We start from the raw sequence: 26,282 nt of genomic DNA on the forward strand, positions 1-26,282 counted from the left end.
TAACAATTTAAAAATAGCTGAAATCAACTTCTAGAATCCAGTGTATTTCACCATTAAGGCATCCTAGGGATATGTAAGTTTTTATGTGTATATTGATAGTTATTGATAAAAATATGTGGTCAAAATTGTGTTCTGGTTTCGGGATTTGCATTTTATACGAATAATGTTTTCTGTCAACTAGGGCTTCGAATGTGTATATCTGCATGATCTAACGGATTGTCGGTAACTTTCCAATCTCATATTCTTTGACCTCACACAATATATGTGGCAGTTGAGTGCTGTAGGGCTGAAAGTGAAACGGGCTCTTTTTTGACTGCATTTCATCCGGCCAAAAACACAATGAACGTTTTTTTACATGCTTAAATTATACCTATAACTCTGTTAAGCGAATGTGTCAATTACCGTTTCTAAATCATAAATTATTATGCATTCCGTGTTAATTGAAAAGCTCTTGTTCGATGTCCCGGAAGAAGGAAATTGATAAAAAGATCAATGCCGTGAAAAATATTGATTTTGTCACAGCGTTTAAAAATTTAAGTTTAATTAAAATAATAAAAAAATTAATTTCATTCATTTCATTTAAATTTAAAAAATTTAAACATACTGCCTATACAGCATATACAATTTAAATGAATTTTACCGGATCAATTTGAAAATTGCTTCGATGATTCAATGGACACATTAGAATAAAATCATATGCCCTGGGGCTAGAAAAGCATACATTTCCAAATAATGAGGATATCAATCGAAGAATTAAGGTTACTCGTTGGTTGTATGCACATTCTCCATGAAAGACCATGATGAAAGCGGAGAGAAGTCTAAAATATACATATTTACCGCGACAGAACAATCCACTGGAATGGGAAGAAAGATTTGCAACAGGGGTTAATGTTACTGTGAACGGTGAATCTTCTAATTCTATGTATACTTACAATGCTTGAAGTTATGAGATTTTTAATAGGGCAGGTACCATGGAAATATCAATAGTTTATGGTGTCATCTTAGGAAGCAATTTAGATTTGTGTGTGTTTTGACATCGAGGCTCTTTCCGCAACGCTCAAGCCAATCGAAAAACAGTATATCCTTTATAGCTACAGGATAATCAAACTTATCCATAAAAACGTGTTTTGTTAATTATATTTTTTTGTCACGGTGGAGGAGATAAAGTGGGAGAGGAGAGATTAAAGAGAATTAAACTCCACAAGAAGAAGCAGGGAAGGTGGAAAGAGTATTTTGATAGACAATGGTATGGTGAAAATTCTTATGAAGGGGAGAACGATAGTTAAGTGAGGAAGCGGTAGGAAAAGGATAGGCATGTTGGGCGGAATGAAGTGAGTAAGAGTTTCCCATACCTGTATCCTATTCGAACGTGTCGACAAAGGAAAAATTTGTAACATGTCACGGGCATGCGTGAATGAACGTGGAACAATGTTGCGAGGGATCTGTGCCTACAGTCACCCCGTGAACCATAAATTCTGATAATTTTTCATGTCTTTAGATGCTTGTTTATTTTATCATTAACGGTAATATACCGAAAGATTTGATCTTTCATCAGATGACACTCGGATACTGTTTTAGTCTATAACTGATGGTCGAATTTTCTCAATGCTATTAACCATTTAAAATTCGCCTCGCAAAACTAAATTGTGACATATTGGATGAGAGTCACTCTCCCGATCATGGGTGTTAATATATGGTGCCCCTTTTAACTGTAAAATGATAAAAATTTAAACAAAAAAATGAATTAAAAACTTTATGCTTCATCACTTGCCATTGTAGGTCAACGATAAGCTTTTTATATTTTGCGAAAGTACTTCCCTCACAATTCTTTTATCGCGATATTGTAAAATATACCGTTTCCTGTTTGAACTCGCGAGTTGAAACATTGACATTACCACGAAAAAAAAGAAATGAAATTTATTAAATATAATATAGTTTCCAGTGACCGTCTGCGGTAATGCGGACACTGCGCCATTTAAAATATTGGCTGGATGGAAAAAAATACAAACTTCATAAAGCAGAAACTGTTGCAACTCGCCCAGGTCTCTCCTAATATTATGCTGTGGAGTAAGTCAGGACTTTCCAATTGCAACCGTGGTTATTAAATAATGCAAGGAGGAAAGAATAAAATAGGTATGGGAAAAACTGGAGCTGTAAATGAAATTTGGCGGGGAATAAAAATTTAAAACTCTTTGTCTGCGGGTGATAAAGCTTATTTTATCCAGTTAACCATGGGAATACAATCTTTACTTAGCGCATTAGAAAACCAGTGAGATGTGTATGGGGTGAGAATTATTATAAACCACACAAAGGCAATGAAGTTTTCCAGAAAGGAGGCTAAGTGAAATAGAACATTCAAATAGATGTACAAAAACTAGAGCATTTGGGACTGTTTACCTGCCTGGGAAGTGTTAGGACCAAGATGTTCAAAATAGTCAGGATATATGAAGAGCAATAGCGCTAGGCAATGCAAAAACCTGTCGGTCACCTTTGAAATTCGAATGGTTTTTATATTTATGAATACATTTGCCGAAATCACTTGTTAGAACTTGGACAGTTAATTACGAAATAATGTTAGGAAGTGGAAAATAAGCATTCCATAACAGGTTGTTTCATTCAATTCGATTATCTGTTTATTTCATCATCAAAAATGTCATTTGTAGAGTGAAGAGTCCGACAAAAATCGATTTTTGATTAATGAAGGGTGGTGGCGTCAATTGTTGCAATTGTCTTGTCTTACTTTTTTACATTTCAGCTTATTTATTTTAGCCTCATCTGAGCACTAATATTTACAATTTCCATACAATTACCCTCTAATTGTAGTGTATTTAAGCTTATTTTAGGAGACATAGTATGTTCCAGTCCATGTCAAAAACATTCTTCACCAATGAAATAAATGCCCGTTGATTTTTCGCTATCCTCTTCTGTGGGACAAGTCTACGTATAATATGTATTTATTTGGTAGTTGTCTCCATCGAAAAACCTAAATTAACCGGTAGATTACTTTATATATGTGTTCATAATTTTCTGTGTGGAACCATTTATCGTCGAAATTTCTCTCCTATCTCTATGCATATATATATATAATATATATTATATATAAATTATATATGTATATATTTTATTAAATAGTATATATTTTTGGGCACTACTGAATATACATACATATATATTATATATATATATATATATATATATATATATATATATATATATATATATATATATATATATATATATATATATATATATATATATATATAGTCAAGTAAAAATCCAACCTAAACCTATTATTTTGAATACATATGTAATTATATATATATATATATATATATATATATATATATATGTGTATAATTATATATGTATTCAAAATAATAGGTCAAGTAAAAATCCAACCTAAACCTATTATTTTGAATACATATATATATATATATATATATATATATATATATATATATATATATATATATATATATATATATATATATGTATTCAAAATAATAGGTTTAGGTTGGATTTTTACTTGACTGTGGATGAATTACCGGGTTCTGCGAAATACACAGTCCCTACCCTGTACAAAGCGTCATTTCCCCTTGTTATTATTTTTATTATATTTCTCTTTTCTTATTCTAATTGAAAATTATATTCACGATTTGCACTAGAAGAACGCGTCAAACAAAAATGTGCCGTGCGAAATTCGTGCTTCTGAAAAAAAGGCCGTGCGAAAACTAGGTCTGTCCACTCCAAACGCTGCTGCTACCTATGGCAGTTTTGTGGAACTAGCTCCTTTGGATACGAAGGGAGAGACCATGGGGTAGACGGAGAGAATGATAACGATTCCGAAGAATCAAATCGATATCTTGTAGCGCCCATATTTGAACCAACAACCGAAAACTATTGGAACAGAAGCGATTTTTTAAACTCTCAAAATGACTCGTGAAACTACTAATGCCACCGTTCATTTCAATATGACTGAGATATTATTACGGCGAAATGAAAGTTCTTTGCACAGAGAAAGAAGAACGAATGTATATCTTGACGTGAAAATTGAAATGATCAGCGTATCTTTCCGCTAAAAATTTTGGATAAACCTGTGAATAATTGAGCTCAATCTAGGTTTTTAAATAAGCCATTGATCATTGAATTTACCTAGCGGGTTTTAAGTTCTGTCTGAAGACCACCCGATCTGAGAATGGGGTGGTGAGTTAACGAGCCCTGTGGTTTTATTAGCACGGATTTTATACGTCTTTACCTGTCGAAATTTCGGTGCACTCGCCGCTATATTAAATGTGATTTAATTTCGTTCGCGTAAAGTTTTTATTTGTAATGATGTCATCATTGATGTACTATCTAGTGCTCTTTTCAAAAATATCTTCACTCCAAGTGATTACGCACACGTTTCGTGCGTTCTTACGATAATTTCTGCTCTAGTTCGCTGGCAAATAAGACCCGCAGTCCGCATCCTCGCTCATCAGATCGCTTCGTTTTAAATTCACAATCCCAACATTCCGGGTCGTTCTAAAATCTCAGATTGGCTACTCTAAACGTGCTGACTCGAATGGTTTCCCGACCGATCTGGGTATCTTCCCTTGGTTTAACAAATCGATCTGACCTGACTGCACCGAGCTGAGGTCGCTTGATAAACGTTGACAGCCTTTAAATTTAAATTATGGTTATATGACAGTGCTCTTAAGTGAAAAATGTGTTTTTACTGAAAAATCCCTTGGTAAAATAAACACCTTCAATTATGTTAAGTTTGTTATTAAAATAGCCAAAATCACCAAATTTTATCAAACAATTATTTCACCAAAATCACCAATTATGGTAGAAATAGCTAATTTTGTTTTCGATGTCAGCAGATTCCTTGCAGATTGCTTGGTAGTCTATAGTTTAAAGTAGGTTTTCCATCCATAATACCTATTCTTTTCCCACCATTTCCTTCCTTACCTAAAGTCCTCGCACTTACCGTAGTCTAAAGCATTCCATCGCCCGTCCAAATGGAGTTCATTCTTGGATTTTTAAGTAATTATTCTTTGGTGATCTGATTGGGACAAGTAGTGTAGCACTTTTTCCTCTCAAAATGTGCGTCGTATGTGAAGATTTAAGTGAGAAAATTTATCGATGAATTTTCGTTAAGTAGTTTTATATCGATTTTAAAGTAGTCCATGAACTAATCAAGTTAATTTTCAATATAAATTTACAGGAGAAATTCGAAACACCTTAGATACCTGAGTAATTTACGAAATATTGTTGCTCAGTGGTCATCTCACTTTCTTCGTAAACTTTTTAACTCAAGAGTTGTGCGATATTTTCCCGAATTCCTCCTAGTACGTCGGAAGGTCTAAGACTAAAAGTGACATTAGACGATCATACTTCACCAAATAAAGGACTCCTTCCATCACATTTTCAAATAAGGAATATTTCTGAGAATTTCACGACCACATAGATTTTTTTGGTCTCTTATTTTGATATTTTATCCCTAAAAATTGGAGTTCAATAGACGATCTACAGCATTTGAGTTTAATCCGGATCAAACTTAAACCGAATTTCTTATTCAATTTCTCATGGATTTACATCTAATGAGGGCTTAAAATAGCAAGAGTGCCGCAGTGGGATACTATATGGTGGTTCATGAAATTGCGGAGTAATGTGTGCGTGACATGGGCAAGTTGCTCTTTACACAGACTCTCGGTCGATTTCATTTCAACCTTCTGATCGACCAAGCGCAGTGCCTGCTCACATCCACACACCTCTACGCCCTTAAGGAACTCTCTCCCTCCTCTTCCCACGGTTCCCATAGGGGCAAAATCTCATTTTTCGGATTTGCTGTGCATCTCCCTCTCACTTGGGTCACGCGAAGACCATCACGGCTGGTAATTAATACCGTCTCATGGAAATCTTTCACTTTCACTCCTGCAATATCACAAACTCATACCGTGCAGCTGTCTTTCCTGTACAATTGCAAGCAGTGACTGATCCTCTTTTCTTGCCACGCTTACTGTGAAGAATACATTCAGCGTGGGAGCAGTTATGTTTCCCTGCTGTTTCAAACGTTCCCAAATGTCTCGAAATTGATATTTTTGCCTTTTTATTGTCAAACCAGTGAAAAATAAAAAAAATGGGAGAGCACTAGGAGGCTGGAAATAACGGTTTCTGCCCCCAATTGGTTGAAACATTGTATCAGAAAAAAAATAGCAGTCACATCCATTTTCAAATCAATCCCGAAGAAAGACACATCGAAATGGAAAAGAATTCTCTTTCTGGGGAATTTATCTCGTAAAGTGACCAGAAGCTTTCCAGAGAACAGAATAAAACCAGCCTTCTATAATAAAGGCAACTTTTATCGGGGAACCTTTTAGCGGGGAACCTTTTATCAAACAGCAAGTACAAAATTTCCATCACGGAAAAGAGTGGAGTGTATAAATTGCGTTGTGGGTGCTCTTCTATTTACATTGGACAAACCGAGAGGAAGTTCTGTGAACGTGTGAAAGAGCATTACGCCTGTTTCAAAAACAGAAAACCTTCTTCCCATTTTTCCAAGTACCTAATGGACAAATAACCACATAAGAAACTTTGTTCCTGAGATTTTACACTTGGAGAAGAAAGGTTTAGGATAAGATGCCTTGAAACGCTTAGAAATGTCCAAGAACAGTCATTATTTTGTTATATTGGTTAATGACCTGATGTATTCCTCCCGCTCCCCCCTCCTGGACAATCCTCTGCTCCTCAGCTCATCTCCCACTTACGCCATACCTAACCACCCTCTCCCCCTCTCGACCCTTACATACACACCAGTTTCCTTTCTCTTTCCCATCCTCCTACTTTACCAGCACCTTCCTCCTCCTCTTCACCATCTAGTATATACAACCGTGTGTCCTCAGTACTTCACCTGACGATGACGATGTAAGTCGAAACACAGGACGTGCATTATAAAATATATGCGGAAGAACAAACTATTTTCTTTTCTTATATGAATCGCTTCCACAAAGTGACGCCTCAAACAGTTTTATTCAAACTAAATTTTTTAAAGATTGTTCATGATCTACACTTTGCAGAATAGAGGTCCCAATTATTCTCTTATAAATCATAAAATTCACCTGAGGGGGTTGATTTCCCTCTTGTTGAAAACCCCGGTGTAAGTGGTAGATCTTAAGAAAAAAAAGTTTATGCAAAATTGAAAATTGTTTCATTATAAAGTGATTCATTCTATATTTTTTTTACATGACTCTCAAAGAAAATTTGCTGAAGTAGGGTATCATTATGATGTTAAAAGATCAATTTTTCATAAAATAAAAGGTTTGCGGCGACAAAGAAACTTAAAAAACACCAAGGAGCTTCTCTTCGGCATCACCAAGTTATCTCCCCACAGGCCTTTCATTGAATATCACCACGTAAGAGGTAGCATATGAGATAGCTTTTGTGCCTTTATTATTAGGCCTAAAATTACCTTCTGTGTTCCTTGCTATTTTCCATTGTATTTTTGTGGTTGATTTCCACAGAGTACAATATCGAAGCCGTTTCCTTTTTGCTGTAACAGTGGCCGTTTTAATGGGAGCCTCTACTTTGTCTGAAATTATTTCTCATTAAAATTGTCATTTTGGAGCTCAGCTTTGTATAGTTCGGAGACTTGGTCGTTGAGACAAGATGTTAAGGGTTTGTATAAAGGCTAGCGAGATGTAGGTGTGGAAAAGAATTCAGACTTTAAAATGGGCGAAAAATAAAAACCAATGATGACGTTCTAAGAAGTAAAAATCTAAGCCAATATCTAAATTGAAGAAAAGTAATTCCTGTTATGAAATGCTGAAAGTGGTGATAGATGGGGAGAATGCTGGGAGGGCGAGGTAGAGGGTAGAAAGGAAAAGGCATTTTGGATTGAATAATAGGTGGTGGAAAGTACACAGAGCTAATTTACAAATTATTTTAACATTTATTATTGAATCTTAGGATATTTGGTGTGATAATAATGGGGGCCCATTACTCCTTTGTCATGAACTGTCCGTACCAATCGTTCATTCGTTTTCCTCAACATACGATACTATTTTATTTTCCTTCTGAGGCAATTTTTAATTATTTTAATTGCCACCAGTAACTACAAAAAGTTGAGTCAATCGTGCTTTTTCTTAAGCTTGGAAATGGAAATTAGCGGGAAAATGTTGAAAATCCTACTGTTGGCTAACAGGAAGCAACCTTTAATTTTTGAAGCTTTGGTAGCTTATAAGTTGGTTAGAATTTGCCGAGGATAGAAGGAAAGTTGGAGGATGTCAAGGTTAAGGACACTATCACTTTTGGAAGGAATGAGCGAAAGTGCTTACTGCGGGAAAATTTCAAAGGAGTTCCTCCACGCGGAAATTTACGGATGGATAACCTATTTGGGAGGCAGGATTGAAAGTCTTACAAGAAATTTACGTGCGTATACTTTGAAAGAACTTTCCGCCAACTCCCGCAACATCTTCCTGTAAAGAAAACCACAGTGCGCGGTGAAGCGGTGAGAATTTGGCTGATTCCTTTGCTTGCGCGAAAATTACGTTTTCTTGACAGAAAGGGAAAGATTTTTGCGTCCCAATCGCGGAGCGGTATGTAACTAAATGTGCTGGGATTTAATAACTATAATTACCAAAAATATATTATTCAACAGAAAAATATTAATATTTCTGAAAAGAATCTTATTACCAAAGGTCTATATTTTTGTAATCAATTTCCTCAGTCGAATAAATAATATTCATCTTTCGGTAATATTTTCGGGTGAGCTCTAGTCTGAGAGATCTAACTATTTTTTACCTGAGGCTCATATGAATTAAATGTATTTCAACTTAACTTCATTGAATATATTGTATTTCAAATGAAATAAAAAAGCAAACTACCACAGGCCCACCGTATATCACATACCATTTCAATGATTCTGTAGGGGAAATCCGCTTAGAGAAATCCGTCTGGTAGATAGTTGTCTTGTGCAAATTTTAAGGTTTAAATTTTAAAGATTTCGGTACCTGGCATAAACAAAGTCAAACTAAATTCAGGGTTTAATGGAATCTGATAATAAAGGTAAAACTTGCGTGTAATTTAACCTAATAATGCGCTCAGCTATTGACTTCTGTGTAATTTTCTGAAATATAAATTGGCAGGGTGATTTTAGTCATTAAGTTACCAAATTTTACGACAATCCGCTAGCCTTTCCTCTTTTGTGTTATACTTTTGATTTCCAGTTCACCTAATGAGGTGAGAAAAATATAAAAAATGCAGATAAATTGACTAGCAATTTTATTTAAAAAACTCTTTGGTTACATGAAAGAAATTTTCTTAGAGTTGAAATGATTACTTACCTGTAGTATTCTAAAGAATGTGTTTCTCGGTCAAAGAAGGTGGAAATTCTACACGAATAAGACATGGCTTCTTATTCATGTAGTTGAAAACCATTTAACGCTATGGTTCCATAAGGATGAAGTAATATTAAACTCTAGAATATTCATCCTTACCTATCGGAGTTGAATTCCTTGAGTAGATACGGATATGTCGATACAGGGTAGTCGTATCGATATCTCCGATACAGATACCATAATTTATTTTATTTTTTAACTGGAAAGGAAAATGGTAGGCGATGTCTATTAGGATATTGTATACATTATCATCACCGGCAAGAGATTTCTTTCCATTTAATTATCATGGATACCATTTTTTATATATTTTTAGTCAGTTTTTTAACTATAATGGCCGCTACAGACAGAATGGCGTGTTCAAGTATAATTTTACTATCAGAAATTTCAAGGTATCCTCCCCCGAAATCCATTTCGTAAGTTTAACAGCCATTGAAAAATCAAGCTGAAAATTTTTGAAACTTTAAGTAGTAGAATAAACATTTTATTCGTTATTAATCTTCTGAAAACCTTGGTATTTGAAGTGATTTTGGTTTAAGAAGATGAAATTATGAAAAATCAATATCAGCGCCATAAATTAGACGATGGATTTTCCGTTTCGTCAGGGACTAAAGGTAGCAATTCTAGTACGTTCAAAAAGAGACTGAAGTCACCTTTAATTTCTGTTGATATGGAAACAACGAACTTGTTAGATAAATAGATCTTAATTTGAGAGAATAATGCCAAAAGAATTCATGAACCCGGAGGATTACATGAGATCACTCAGAAACAGTCACATTTATCCCCCGCACCATCATTGAATATTGGAAATAAGAGCAGCAAAAATTTCTGTAGTAGACTTAAATTTTTTATTTGCCGGCATGGGAACCTTTTAGACTAGAAGTTGAATTAGTCCTGGAGCTTATCCAGCTAAAAGCGTTTGTTTAGCAACACTGTTGTACTGTACCGGACGGTTCTTAAAACACGATTCGAAGAGGAAATAAAATTAAACTATTTTCACGGGTTAGTAGATACGCACCGTACCGCAAATTAATTCCCTAATCTTGTTTTTTACACTCTCATTAGCACTATAATATTTTAGTTTTTCTATCAGTTTGTTGTTGGGGACCTATTCGAAGGATTTCATAAATCTAAAAATGCAGCATCCCCAATTTCAGGTTACCATAAGGAAAAACATCCTGTTCTGTCTCACATGGTCTTCTTTTCCTAAAACCACACTGGTTACTCCGGAGTATGTTTCTGCTGCTAAAAAAGCAAATTATGCTATTAACGATGCCGTATACACTATACTAAATGGTGAAGAAATCGATCCATTTATTACTATAAATCGATTGCATTTATTACAATCGATTTATTGTAATAAATACAATCCTCTTTATTTGTAAAGGGGGATTTATCGTGTCTGCCGAGTCGCGAGGCACTGAACTTTCTTCTATACTTTTGCAAAAGTCTGTAAGCAGCAAAAACTTCAGAAATTGACTTCGTTATGTTTTAGGGTATTTTTCCTGGATCTTCCTGGGCTTTATTTGCTCTTATATTTCGGATTTTTATTCTATTTCTCCCTGGAAAAATAATATTCTTCTCACATGCTCTTTATTTATACGAGAGACTCTGTTTTTTGTAATAATATTTTTGGTGTAGGCGTTATGGTTGAAGTTGTTTGAAATACTGCCTTTACTGACTGCTTTTTTGAAATACTCCGTGTGTAACAACCAAAACGAACAAAATGTATTTACTAGTTTTGAATAAATATCAGTGGGAACCTTGTATTTACCTTTGACGTGAAACCAAAATGATGTATGGTTTTTTTAAAGACTGGCGCTGTATTTTACTGTCGAATGTATGTCTGAATTTGCACGTAATTGTTTTTATTTCTGCCCAGAATTTTAAGAGTTTCTCAACTACGGACGTCATTATTTTTGTCATTATCCTCCAAACTATTTTTAAAATTTAAGTGACATCATCATTACCTACTGAACTCATTGGCGATATTCCCCCGGTGTCATTTTATTTCCTTGTTACCACTTTTGCATTTAAATGGAATTCATTTCCCTACTCCGCCACATTTAAAAATATTCAAGGAAAATTTAAGAGCACTTCATATGGAAGAGGTATGGGTTTTCAACCTAAATAATTGTAACTAGTATTTTTTATTTCTCTCATTGTCGATTAAAGTTCTCTTATTGGTTAGGTATCCTTTCCGTCGTTGATTACTTTCGTGGACTTAGTTTTCATTTCCAAGAAAATGGACTAAATAATATGTGATAACCTCTGCCGAATACTATTTTGCAACATGAAAGTATAAGATTATATGAGATCCGTCTATTATCTAGTTAAGACTCTACGGTTAACAATTCCGGGAAATATGAAATCAAAAATCTTCACGAAGCATTAGTGTCTCAAGTGGTTGCACATAAAAGTGACCTCTTTTTGCATTAAAAAGATTAGCAAACCGTCACTCAGTTTCTGTTTGGTATGGTTTCCATGGTCACGTGGTATTTCTCAGACCTTCTCTCGAGTCTGGAAATTTGCATTGCAATTCATATCGATCCCCCCCTCGGCTGTGACGTAGGCTTGCTGACCATGTGGCAATCAATGAAATTCGTTAATCGCCGTCAGTTTGAAACATCGGGGGATATTTGAATTGGATTCAAAATTTATTCCAACTACTAATTTATCTCTGACAATTGCCCAATTTTAACAACATTTTAATAAATTAGATATTTTTTCATACGCCAAGTCTTGCAAAGATATTCCGAGCTCAAGATCGCATGAATATACAGTCTTTTAGAATTTAGACATAGCTAATAGAGGCTTGAGGCTATTACATTTATATTTAACTAGGTTAAATACTTCTTACTTCACAAGTAGAAAGTACTGATCTTGATACAAGGCTCTGAAATTCCTTTGAAAGAAACGGTCAGCCGATAAGTTCTGGAAAAGGTAAACTTCTGCAGGGAAGTTGAAGCTTTTATAAAGAAATGGGTAAAAATAGGATCTAAGGCCAGTTTTCAGTAGTAATTTTTAGGGGGCCTCATCATACAGGTCAGTCCTGTAGGCCAGTAATTGAATGCGCTATCATGAAGCATTGGATTACTGACCCGTGTTCGATCCCGGGTGACACATCATAGAACTATCAGCTACACACTCAAGCTGTGTGACTTTTTGGATGGTATATCTTCCTGGGAACCATGGGAGGCACAAGGAAAGGTTCTGGCCCTCATACCCCGTAATGAGAACTTCACACGCCATTGGGCTGAGTACTGGGTGGGCTCTTTCCACATTAATCAAACTTGCCTTTTTGTTGAAAACTGTGGTTCATCATAGAAACATGGATGTATTATATATTTATGAACAATTGAAAAAAATGGTAATGGGGTGTGGTACAAGATATTAAATGCCAGGTACAACTACTCATTCATAGAAACAACGAATAAAGAATACTAAGCTGTGACCGTGTGTGTTCTTTTTACAATTTTTCTACGTGTTAATAGTTGTATTCTGATTATATATTAAACGTAGAAACATCACTGTATTTAATATAAAGTTGAGCAAATGTTTGATTGTTTATCAACGGCGAACCGATAAATTTGGTATGAAAGGAAATTTGACTTTCAGTGGATAATTTCACTATTTTCAACACGACGGTCATTTGAAAAACTACGTTTTTTTGCCCTGATGCCCAGTTTCTGAGCATGCCATCTGCGCACGCAAAAATTACAATGGAAACTTAGGAGCACACACACCTGCCGAATTAATGTAAGGGTAGCCCCAAATCCTTAAATAGGAGCCATTTTTAATCAAACCAGTATGATAATCGGGGTTCTTTTCGGTTTTCCTCTAGGGAATTCAACTTTCGTAGTTTGTATTCCGTTGAATTGCCAAAGTGTAAATATTACTTTTCGACGTTTATGCTGATTATTTAACATAAATGCCATATTCTTCAAGACAAATAACAAGTGTCAAGGACGAATTGTTCAAAAATTTGAAAATAACGTACTTTATCCAGTCTTCTCTTCTGGATAACGATGTTACTATTTCATGAAAAACTTCTCCAGAATATATAAAAGCTCCTTTCAGAGTAATTCACTTTAGGGACACATGTAGGACATTTTAGGGACAACAGCGTTCCCAGCATGTCCTTCCGGAGAGGTTGCTAAGTTTTTACTCTGAATGTAGTTTTGTAATTCTTAAAATTGGATATATATTGCATTCTATATTTCCTTCTTTTCTACTATAATTATCTTATTTCCTTTATCTTGTAAAAAATGGAGGGACATTGGTTGGCTTTGGAAAATGTCTCTTAAAGGATTAGGTTAAAAAAATATTCCCGAACATAGCGCTGACAAAACACTATGTTTAATGTGAACGAATACCCACCCGCGTTACATCGCTTGGAGCGTTGTTGAGACACCATCAACTGAACTGTTGCTCAAAATGTTTCCGCTCGGCAAGGACTTTTTTCAAGGGCGAATTATTTTCGACTCAGTTCGGAAACTTTGTTTTGGCTGTCTAGTAAATTGCAGTCGAAAACCGATCAACTGCGGAGGGGAGGGAGAAGAGGGAGGCTCATGTCAGACCGTGCGCGAAAGTTGCTTCCTTTGTTTTCCTTCCCATCCATTTCGTCCCCGACGTTTCTGTAATCGAAAAAATAAATGAATGACGGGCGACGGTGAATCTAGGATGCCATGCGATGGAAAGAGGAGCCAGAAGGGAGGGGCGATGGGCGGGTTGGCTTATCGTGCCTTCTCCACCGTGACCCCTGCAAAGGCTTACCACACTGCCCCACATTTCATTGGCTTTTTCCTCCTTTACCGCGTCCACTCCATCTCCTCTACACCTTGTCGTACCTTTATAAACCCCTAGATCCCCTACTCCATTCTCCCCTCTCCCCGATTGATTCGATCGTTCTCCTTATTAAACTCTCCTTTTCTCCCTCTTTTTTTCCCTTCACTCCCCGGCTCACTCCTAGATGTCTGCACTGTCGGTCGACTCAACGGACCGTCACTCACTGTACATAATTCAGTCGCGCAACAATGTGCTTGGCACCGAAGTATTTCTGACTCTCACGGCAGAGGGCAGCGTGAGACAGGAGAATTTATAACGGCGGCAATAAAGCACGCGAAATGCAGGGAGAGAGGGAAGCTCCCAAGCTGCCGGTCGAATGTTTCGGTGAGGAGAGAGACGACCGCGTAGGCTGAAACCAAGAGGTTGTCTTGATCGTCGCTCTCTCGGACTACGCATTCGATTTAGCCGAGCTTATACCGAGCAAAACGAAGAGTTGGAAGTGGAAGAAAATAGTGTACCTATTGCCTCGTTCAATTGTTGTTCTCGAAAAGGGAAAGGCTCTCCATTTTCTCATCAGCGTCTTGTTGGGTTGCTGTGTTTTTCGTTTCTCCTCCTGCAGGGTGTTCTCCCCCTTTCATTCGATGCTTTGCGCAAGTACACTCGTGTGATTTGGGATTCCCTTCTCGTCCCTCCAGTGTTGGGAAGGTCTTCCACGTTCTTCCAGATATTTCTCGAAGAGTCTTGGTCTCTCTCTCTCTCAATCCATTTTTTTCCCGCCCCGTGTCTCGCGTTCGACGTGACCCAGTAGAGCGCAGTCGCCCGGCGTTGTTATCGTTTCTCCACGTGCGAGCAAGCTGGCGATTTCTTTCGATCCGCCACACACACGGGCCCGGGGAAGGTGATTGCAACGAGGAAGTAAGCTCAAATGGTTTCCAAAGCACAAATATCTCACGCTTGAATCGCACGGGGAAGTGAAGGAAGTCTGCTTCGCTCTCTCGCATTGTGCGCATTTCTTACATGAGCGCATTGCTAATATCCTCGGCGAATTATGAGATTCGCGAACTGCTCGGTGAGAAAAATCTCATCTAACAACGCATATTCATTTCTTTGCTTATTTGCTATAGCTGTAAGGCTTGGTTTTTAGAAAGAGTAAATGGCTTTGCTATCCAATGCTTTTACCATACTAAGTTCGTATGGTCACTTGCTGAAAAGCTCAGCACCTTGTTTATTCTCACCATTGCTTTCAATTTTACAGTCTAATATCACGTAACTCACGCTTTCGATTCAGATAAATTTATGCATTGCGGTTTTCTAAGGTTAATTTCAAGTTCTTCGGAGAAAGAAGAGCCTGGGCTCATTAGATGTTTTGTTATTACATTAAGGTTTTTTTGCGCTTTAAGTTGAATTGAATCGCCACATTAATCTTCAAATACCCTTTGGTGAGTTAACACAATAATATTATCGCAAAAATCACAGTAGTCCTATGCTGCATGAAATGTGAGTTGATTCTTTGATAAATTCACTAACATTTGCACCACACATAAATTTGCTAACATTCGTGAATTTTCATGTTCCAAAATTGTATTCATATGGCGCATGATATGGGGTGCAGCGTACAGCTAGGTAGATCAGCTAGATATAAAGTATGTTTGATTTCAGACAAAGTTGTGGGTTGGCAGGAGAAAAAAATATTGAGGCTCATTGATAGAAAAAAATTGATATAGTTTTAGCCTACCGAAAGTTTCAATGGTAAAGTCATCAGTTCGAGTATTTGCAGCGAAAGGTGAATGTTTATAAGCAGAATGTTCTCTTGTTTGTGCAACTAAAAGTGTATTTTCTACCTAACTGCGAAATTAGTTAGAAGAAACGTGTTTTTTTTAAATCACTTATTTCATTCCATTGTTCGGGAACGACATATTTAGATAATACATAAAATAACTCGCAATTTTCTTTATTCGACAACCTAATTCTAGGTGGTAAAAACACAGTTACCTACTTCTCAGACTACCATTTTATTAATGTTTCTAAGAAATTGATCACCAACCCGAACGATTTTCTTCTCGAATGATTCGAAATGACAATGAATTAATCCGATGGAATGGGCTCCAACAATTTTTTCATGAAAGATTTTTTAGCTGCCGCTAAAATGGAAAGGTAAAAAAGTATAGAATAAATACGCACGATGATTTAGTTCCACAAATATTTGAATCATTCTCTCAGAAGTCATTCTATTTCCATCGATATTACCCAGTATTCTGCAGCACAATAAACACTTCACCATTTGCCAACACTGTTATACATTAAAGGTCAAAATACCCCTTCAAGTTGGATCATGGCATCGCTTTCATCTCTCTGTTTAGACCCTAGTAGTTAACCACTACGTTACATTGGCAACTGGAATTTATAACTTGGGTGATCACTCTTTGTGTATTCACATGCACGTAGAAGTTTTCCACGCTTCGCTTTGGCTATGCTTGTCTTCCTCTTTAGATTTGTATTCAATTTAATGCCTCCGAAAATATTTTTTTATTGCTTGCAATAAGGAAATGCTCTATTGCGATCGGTTTTGAGTAGGGTTGAGTTATGTGTGGATCGGTATTCTCTCGCCTTGCTTTCAACCCTGGCGCTCATCTCTTGGTGCACGCGATGTAGGTGGTTGCTTTGAGGGGAACATGTGGCAGGTGCTTGGGAGCGGGAGCGCCGTCTTGTGCCTCGACCGCGGACCTCGCCTTAACCTTCCATTCCTGGAGATTTCGCCTTTGCCGTTGAACAGGGACTCTGAAAAGGACGATAATATCCTGCTACACCACCCGTTCCTTCTGAGGGCGTTCTGGTGCGGCCGCTTGCAGGTACAAGATGCAAGAGGGAGTGCAAACCCCTTGATATGGGAGTGCAAAAGCCCGAAAAAAATGGGTCAATGTTGTAGAAATGTCCCTAATTTTCCATGTATCATTTGGTGAAGTGATATTGATCATAATATTTGTTTTTACTTGGTTTCATTACTATGCGTGAGAAAAATATTGGGGTGAATGTGCCGCATTTCCCGATGAATGCTTCATAATTGCCTTACCCTATTCAAGTGAGGTTTGGGTAAAGACTGAATTTCTTGTCATTAAATAAGTTCTGTGGTAAAAAAGTAAACCAAAGTTTGTTATTTTCTCAATGAGAGATTATTTCATTCATATTTTTTGCAATAGCCGGTAATTTTTTTGCCCAGAAAACATAATTTGTAGTGGGGAGACAACTATCCTCACCAATACTGGAGATTTTCTTGGGTAGCTGTCAGGTCTGATATAAATTTAAGTAATTTTTTAGTATATGCAAGTCTCATACATTATTTTATCAATAGTCGAGGAAATCTCCGCCACAAAATTTTTGGTAAAAAGTTTTTGCGCCGGACACGAAAATTTAAATAAATATGATCACCATGAAACTCTACCAAATGACTAATTTAAACCGAAAATATTCATTCTGCAAGGGAACATAAAAAATATGTCACTATTGGCACATAAATTATATTAAACAACCAATGAATATTTCCACGTACAATTCTTAGTTGAGTAATTTTTTCCGGTCAATTTATCATTGATAAACAAAGTACAACTCGAACTTGTAGGAAAAATTCTCAGAACTTTCCTATCAGTAATTGAAGTTAATCACTCCCTCATGAAGGTTAACTACTCGTATTTACTAATGATAACATGTCTATGTTTCTGCATAGGTTGTAAAATTAGCATCAATCATCGTTTATGAGTGAAAATTTTAACGCAATCAGTTTAAGATAATAACATTTACATGCTAGTTTTTGCTGTTAATTGACAACATCTCTCCTATTTTTCTATCTGATCTAATTTTAAAATTAGGGAGATATGGTTCTTAAGTTTGTACAATTCTTAGTTGAGTAATTTTTTCTGGTCAATTTATCATTGATAAACAAAGTACAACTCGAACTTGTAGGAAAAATTCTCAGAACTTTCCTATCAGTAATTGAAGTTAATCACTCCCTCATGAAGGTTAACTACTCGTATTTACTAATGATAACATGTCTATGTTTCTGCATAGGTTGTAAAATTAGCATCAATCATCGTTTATGAGTGAAAATTTTAACGCAATCAGTTTAAGATAATAATATTTACATGCTAGTTTTTGCTGTTAATTGACAACATCTCTCCTATTTTTCTATCTGATCTAATTTTAAAATTAGGGAGATATGGTTCTTAAGTTTTGAAAATATGACTCTCCTCAAGTTTTCAGTTGACTGATTCGGCATCAGTGAGAGAACAATGAAAGTAATGGAGACGATGAGAGAGAATGCACTGCATATGATTAGAAGTTAATACAGAAATTCGATCAAATGTTTGTTCTGGAATAATTTTGAATGATTGGACCTTATTTTGGTCAAATAATGGGTAACACGCTTTTAAGGAGTAAAAACGTTTTCTCAAAGAACTTTTTTGCCTTCTTTCATCAAGTTTTTCATATTGTTGAATATTTTTATCAAATGAAATCTGGAATCGATCATGAGCACTTTATCGAAGGGTTGTTACATTTTCTTGTAATTATTTTATTTATAAAACCGTATTATGGAACCTTCAAAAAGAGTACTGAATATTCAGTTATATGCAAAAATAAAGGTATAACTCTCTTTTAATATAAACCAAGTTTTATCACCATCATGGGTCGGCAGGACATAATACGATTAATACGAAAATTAAGATTAAAAAATAGATTTTAGAAGAAAATTAGAAGACAATTTCACATGTGTCCATTATAAATATTAATAAAATTCCAGACAGAAGACTGATAGAGTTAAATTTATTAGGAAGCCCATTAAATAAACACTGAGTGATTTTTTTGCTCTCATATAAAATATCATGTTATTCGAACTCTGTTTGTGTTTTATCGTAATGCCAATGATATATGTTTACATATTTTCTGGCTTTCATTAATTTTTAAAAATATAACGATTATGTTTTAATGCATTTGCAACTTTTTTCAGCCTATTGGGCTGTCTGTCTTTGGCGTTAGAAACGCGAGAAACCAAGGATTATTGACCGATGGAATGCGAGAAAGCCATCTATAAATAAAAGAACCAAGGTTGAGTCGAAATTCATATGAAAACCCACCGCGAGGAATATTTTTCGATTTCCGATTCCTTCTCAGGGAAGAAGTTCTCGAAAAAATGAATTAAAGCGGCGGTGTAGATAATACGGCTTCCATCATGCGAATATCAAAATGTAGGTTATCTCTACGCAAAATTCTAAATAGCATAATTTCATATATGTTTTTTTTATAATAATGAATTTGCACTTGTTTTGGAAATGAATTCTTACGAATTTTTTAATAACGAATTTTTCATAAAGTGATCGGTAAAAAAATGGTTTATTCCAGATGTAGCAGACTTGAGGTAATAGATTTCTTTCCCATTACCAAATATTTCTGGAATGACAATACTGGATTATTGAATAAATAAAATAAATAACTTAAATTAACTAAGCAGAGGATTATAAAAATATATTAAAATGTAACAAGTCTGAAAATGAGAAGAACCATCCCACCGTGTTATGTTTTGGAAAAATTAGCTTGGATAATTTTTAGCAATACTAGAAATAAATGCCTTGAGCCATATAATTACGCATTGTTCCGACTTCAACTGAATTTTGGCAGGGTAGAAAATTTGTTTTTCTTGGTGAATTCGATCTTTATAAACTCACCATATGAACATTTTCTGTCTTCTTTATCATTATCTTTCACTAATTCCTCTCAACCTTTTTTTTATCCATTGAAATGTATTCATCAATTTATATAAAAATATATATATATGTATATGTGTATTTATATGTACATGTGTATAAATATATATATATGTATATTTGTATATATATACATATATATATATATATATATATATATATATATATATATATATACATTTTTTTCTGTCTTCTCAGGAAAATGTTTTTTTATACAGAAGGTTATTCCATATATTTAAATGGAAGTTGAGTGCTTTTATTAGCACATATTTGACTATGTTTTCATAATATAACCTGTGGAGTTTCAAATTGAGTTTGGATACTTGGCAGAATATTTGAGGATATTACTGCGGATACTGTGCCATAAAAGTGTTTTCTTCATTGTTTTGTATTACGATTTCATTCCATTCACTGTATGGTGCCTTCCAACAGAGACAAATAAGATTGTTCATACATGTTAATGATTTATGAGTCAAAATTTCTCTTATTTATTTCGATAAGTACATGTGTATACCTGCATTCTTAATAGATTTGTTATTTATATTTGGCAAATACTTCTTCAAGAAATGGAAAAAAAGTTTATTTCTCAGGATCATCACTTACATTGCCTAGAATCCAGCGGCCCCTTATATCCTAAGAACTTAAATATTCGATTTAATTCTTACCTTTTCGTAGTTTTGTGTTTTTTTCAAAGGAAGCCAACTAGTATTAAAATAGTGCTAAGTGACAGTGATCCCAGCAATAATGCATTAACTTTTCGTTTAATCAAGGTTTAATTTTAGGATAAATCCGACACGCTAATGAAAAATTATTTTTATTAATTTATAATGATTTATCAAACTGAAAAGAAACCTCGGAAAATAAGAAATAACCTCGAAATATGTTCATGCCAATTGTTTTTGGTGTAATAAGTGTAGCCATTTTGATTAAAATTATCTTTCCTCAAATGAGGTTGGTATGTTATGAGGAAAAGAGTGAGTTTTCCGTCAGGCAGTTTAAGCGAACACGGCGGCCCATTTCCCCACATCTCGAACGCATGATCGGCTCGGCAATCCGCCTCCGCGTGCTTCTTGGCTGTAAAAATGCTTCTAAGCGGTAAAAAAATTCTTAAAACGTGCCTTTGGGACTCGCTTTGTGCCGTGCATTTCAAAATACTTACTACTTACTAAAAAAGTTAAGGAATGTGAACTACCATTATGGTTGCACATTTAATATAACGTGGAAAATGGTGACACGCATTCATTTTGTCATATTTAAAGCAAATTTTTTCGTTGAAATTAGTAATTAATTAATGCACAAATAGCATTATTGACAATAGTAAAACACAACCGTGGTGTAACTCATAGGAGTCTATTTTAAATTGTTTAACAACTTAGTAATGCATCCATAATTCTCCGGTAATGTTGAAGTTCACTGAAAGAAACGTAATAACTTTAATATCACCGGAAAATTTGAGTTCCCATAAAATGCATATTTTTCATTAATTCCATGGTTTCCACCTAGAAAAGGTAGGTTTTTCAAAAGTAACTAACGACTATTTTCTCCTAGGAATTACGTGAACTTTCTCAATCTTTGCCATTCAATATTCATTACTTTGCAGTTTCTGTCCGTCTTCATGCTGTCTATAAAGCGTATTCTATTCTATTCCTTCCTCTATTCTATCCCCGCTTATTCAATATTTTCTCCCTTCTATGACGGCCTTCAACGAGCCACTGTCTTTCAGTCACGTATAACCTCCGTCTAATTTCTCTGCCTTCTTCGGATATACCCCAGTTACTCTTGTCAGCCAATCTCTTTAAAATATCGGCGATATTTTAGTATCCGTCCAACATATTTTCTCCATTCTTCGCCACAACCGCTACGAAAAAGTCTCCTATCGGCACTAATCCTATTTCCTCAAAGATCAGGTTTCACAACCAGACTACACTACGCTTCATATTCAAGTCCTTAGAAGTCTTTTCTTCACGTCTTTAATCAGCGAACCTGTCATTCAATCCCTTCTTGCGAATGCTTCTTACGCAAACGCAATTCCCCTTCTTAATGTCCCCACTTTCTACACATCTTTTTCTCAAAAATACCGCCCAAATACATTAACTGCTCCAATTATCTCTTGTTTATTCCCTACTACTTAATTTTGAACTTTGCCTTAATATTATCCAGGGTTTTATTATAGGATTTATTTTTCTTGTACCTAAGTCTCATCCCTTACATCTCTAGAATTGCCCCTGTAAAGAACTCAGTGACACCTGCAATTCCTCGGCTGTATTGTTCCCCATTTATTGCTTCATAATATGAAGACTCAACTAACTTAATCATCTCACGTTAAAAATAACACTCTCTCATCACCCACTTTACTTGAAACCTCAGCGTTTGTCTTGATAATATTATTTTATCCATTCTTGTTCGCAATCATCTCAATAGCTTTCCATCTACGCTCATCGTCTTACCTCAAAGACTAGGTTTCTCATCCCCGAAGTGCTGCGCTCTATGTTAGTGTCTTTACTGAAATATTATTTAGAAACATGGGAATTTGTAAGAGTCATGCATTCGGTTTTTCAAGAAGAGCTTTGTAAAATGAATAGTGGAACGATTGTGGGCACTCTTGAAAACCTCTGGGCGTTAATATTTTTGGAACTCTTCTGTTTGCTCGTGTATATTCTAAGAACCCGATGAGACACGCGTGGCAAGTCAGTGGTTTTCCCAAAGCCGAGCCATAAGCACCCAGACCCAGACAAAACCCCGACGTGCAATTAATATGTTAGCTGCATTACTCATGACATTAAACCCTAAATCATGACTCGATTACTTAATCAATAATTAAGATTTAGGTGATTACAAGCATTTTCTCCATTATTAATGTGTAATTTCCTGATTATACGATATTTAATATCCTATACTATATACTAACTATATAACTAGTTTAAAACTAATTTTCTGTTTTACCCTTTACGTTGATGTTTATGTAAACATCAGGTAACCAGGCATCTGATTTATTACAATAAATTATATTAATTAAAATACCAACTAGTAAACAAAAAAATTAAAGAAATCATTCGTACTATTTCAAGGTATTGTATTATTTATCTTAACGGTTTGGATATCATAATTACTTTAAAAATAAAGAAGAGGGAATCCTGATATGACTCGTAGTGGTAGTGTTGGCTACTGCAACTACTAGGGGAGGCGATCAACGGCTTAGGTCATTTACTCCATCGCAGATTAGGTGGTAAATTTTGTAGGGGTAGGATTATGGAAACAATGATTCTTTGTGATTTGCCATACTTGTATTATTACGGTGATACCGATTTCGTTTATTGACTTTCATGATCAAATTACAATCATATTAATTAAATATGAACCGTTTCCTTGGAAATGATTCAAATTGTAAGTCCTAGACATGAGTGTTTGTTTAATTACCATTCTTATAAATTTTTGTAACCCTTGGCTGTCTACTTTCCTTCCTGCACAAAATGCAGCAGAATGATTCATACGTCTGGACTCACAATACCTTCCCCCTCTCCATTCCTGACCTTTTCCTTCCAACGCCGCCTAATCATTTCTTCTTTATTCGTAGGAAGTTAGTCATTAATAACCCCAACTCTTACCCCTACTATTTCCTACTTTCTTCCTTTTTTCTTTCTACTTTCCTACTTTTTTCCCTTCTCTCTTGCCCTTCCCTTGCACTCCTTCCCTCCGGAATGCATGGCATATATATGAGAGCAGAACTATATTGTTATACCTCGATAAGGACAGTCAACTACAAAGTCAGCTACTGCCAACATTGATAGCCTAGTAAAATAATTGTTTGAAATTGTTAAAAACTCTTTGATTCTATGATATTGAACGTTTCCACAAATTAAAGTTCGGTTACATGAATTATATTAGAGGCATGATGCTCAGGAAATGGAGTAAAGTACGGATAAAACCCTTGGCGTCGGTAAGGGCCTAATCTTTGCAAAAGGCGTCATGGGGTTCAAAATTAATTGTCTGATCGCGCGGACTGTATACTCCATATGAAGTGGCTTCCAAACAGCACCCTAAATAGGATACTACTGAAAATTCTGCCATCTCCTGGGCTCAAACACTTACCCTTGAGGTGAGGGTACATAAGCCACCGCACCAACCCGATCCCCCTTCTGGTGGAAAGCCACAAAATATTTTTCATACACTAATACCTTCTTCAAATTATATCTCAACGGACCGCGTTACTTGAAAGCTTCGAAAGGGAGAATTCTCCAGCTCAATGGGGAGAATAAATTTTAATAAAACGCTATCGGTCTGAGGGCGTGGTAGTACAGGGGTAGTGCGTTATATTACTGATCGGTGGGCCCTTTTTCGACTCACTGTGACGACTGTGGGCACCCTCAGCTTCACCAAACTGTGAAGTTTCGGATACTATATAGATAGCCATAAACCATAGGCGGCAAAAGAAAAGGAACTGCCCCCCTCTTTCCAGCCCTGATTCTTAAATCTCGCGCGTCGTTGGCTTAGCACTAGGTAAGCTCTTCCACCAACGATCAAACCAACCTTCAGATTGATGACTGTGGTGGCAATAGGGCGGTCATCTCCAATGCCCGAACCCTTAACGCTTTTAATTTCTCCCTTAGATCATTATTAATTTTCGTATATTGCCGTGCAGGGTGTATGTTTCAGTTGAGGTCACCGATCTCAAACGATCATCAAGGGAGTGAAATCTTGATCGTGACGCACGGGCGGGGTGGGATGTGCGTAATTTGTCTCTGCGGATGTGAATGCATTCGCTGTTTGCGAGCGAGCGGTGGGATGGGGGCTTGGTGTGGGGGGGGGGGGCTGGGGGTTGAGGGCGCCGGGGTACTCCGATGCAGAAGAAGAGCCGAAGGGCCGACACTTCACTCTCCTCCCTAACACGCGAAGGGGTTTTTGTGATGGATGCCATCGACCTAGGGATCCGATGACCTTGAAACGTTTCCGAGAGGTCGTCTGGAGTATTGGGTCTCTTGCGAATAAACCCCATTAATCCTTTCCCTCATATTTCACCCATGAAAGGAGTTCTTTTTTATTTGTTCCTTTTCAAGAGGCGTTTCATTAAACTCAGACCGCCAGTGAGTCTCAAAACCTCGAGACAATAACCTCGTCCCCAGAACAATGCACCTCCGTCCTTAACGACCTTCCTTCTGCGAAATTCGGGAAATGGCAGGGACCGGTCATTTTTATTTGGATAAAATGCTCTGATATGGTTAAATTATGATGTAGATTTTTTGTAAGTATATGGGATTAAAAATAGACTGGAGTTCTTTATTATTTCTTGCGGATTATCAAACTTTGCGTGGTAAGCCTCGCAAAAGGTTTTTCAATGCGGAGAAGGACGTCAGTCTGCGGTCAGTGTGTGGGCCCAGACGAATAATTTCTTAGACCGGTCACGAACGGGTTCAAGGTCAAATGTGATAACGCGTTGTACAAGATTATCATCGCCTCTATCGTTCTTCGTCCAAAATTCACTGGGTGTATCTATCATTAACGGAGTGAGTATAATGCTCACCCAGTAGTGGCAATTCATTTTATAAGCATATTTAAGTACAGGTTTCAAACTGTCCTGGAGCCCTTTCATCAAAGCTATAATTCAATTTGTTTACAATTTCTCCGTCAACAGTCTTAAATACAATATTAAAGTTTGTAAATTTGCACAGTTTAATTTGGGCAATTAATAAGTCTTTTTATTATTATTGCCGTGAGTAGACTTAGTGTATGTACGTAAAATTACAGGGAAATTTCAACTGAATTGCGACTTTGAGAAACGGGCATCTGGTCATTGTAACTTTATTTGAAAATTAGCAATATTTCTTTGGAAGAAACCTATTTAACAGGACGCAGTCTGATTAATAATGTTATCCACCAAAGAAAATGAATCAAAATGTAGTTTATGAATCAGCTGTAAAACAATAATGGCATTGAAAGAAAGCAAATTTGAATCGTTGACTGTTTGCCATTCATATTTATTTCATTGTTTGCCACATTACGTATTTTTAATTAAAATTAAAAAGTGCTTTTCAGGATAGTTGTTATAATTGAATAACCATAATAACGTTACAATATATTCTATTCCTTTGTCAAGAAAAAACTCCCAAAGTTAACCAAGGAGCTAGCTTTTCGAAAATCGAAATATTTCATATCGTATTATGGAAATGTGGGAGCCCCAAGTGGTAACGACTCTTGAACACGATAAGTAAGAGAAATCGACGAAAAGGGCGTGAGTAAATCCCTTGGCAGATAACAATTGTGTAATTTGATTTCCAAGTCACTGAGAGTATTCTCAATGCGCCATGTTTAAAGCAATTAAAATATTTTATGATTTATCGGGTAATATATTTTCATCCATTAAAATTTTGGC

At 36.0% G+C, this 26,282-nt stretch overlaps 1 protein-coding gene across 1 annotated transcript in view; it reads left to right on the forward strand.

Annotated features, from left to right (window-relative positions):
- The first annotated feature begins 16,931 nt into the window (after positions 1–16,931).
- The window catches only part of LOC139700283 (uncharacterized), a 137,116-nt gene continuing 127,765 nt past the window's right edge, over positions 16,932–26,282 (forward strand). Inside the window, exon 1 of the mRNA XM_071598918.1 lies at positions 16,932–17,011. The gene's annotated coding sequence lies outside the window, so the exon portion shown is untranslated. The remainder of the gene's footprint in view (positions 17,012–26,282) is intronic.

Source organism: Hetaerina americana, unplaced genomic scaffold (genome assembly GCF_022747635.1).
Source record: "Hetaerina americana unplaced genomic scaffold, ioHetAmer1.1.p SCAF_10, whole genome shotgun sequence".
Lineage (NCBI taxonomy): Eukaryota > Metazoa > Arthropoda > Insecta > Odonata > Calopterygidae > Hetaerina > Hetaerina americana.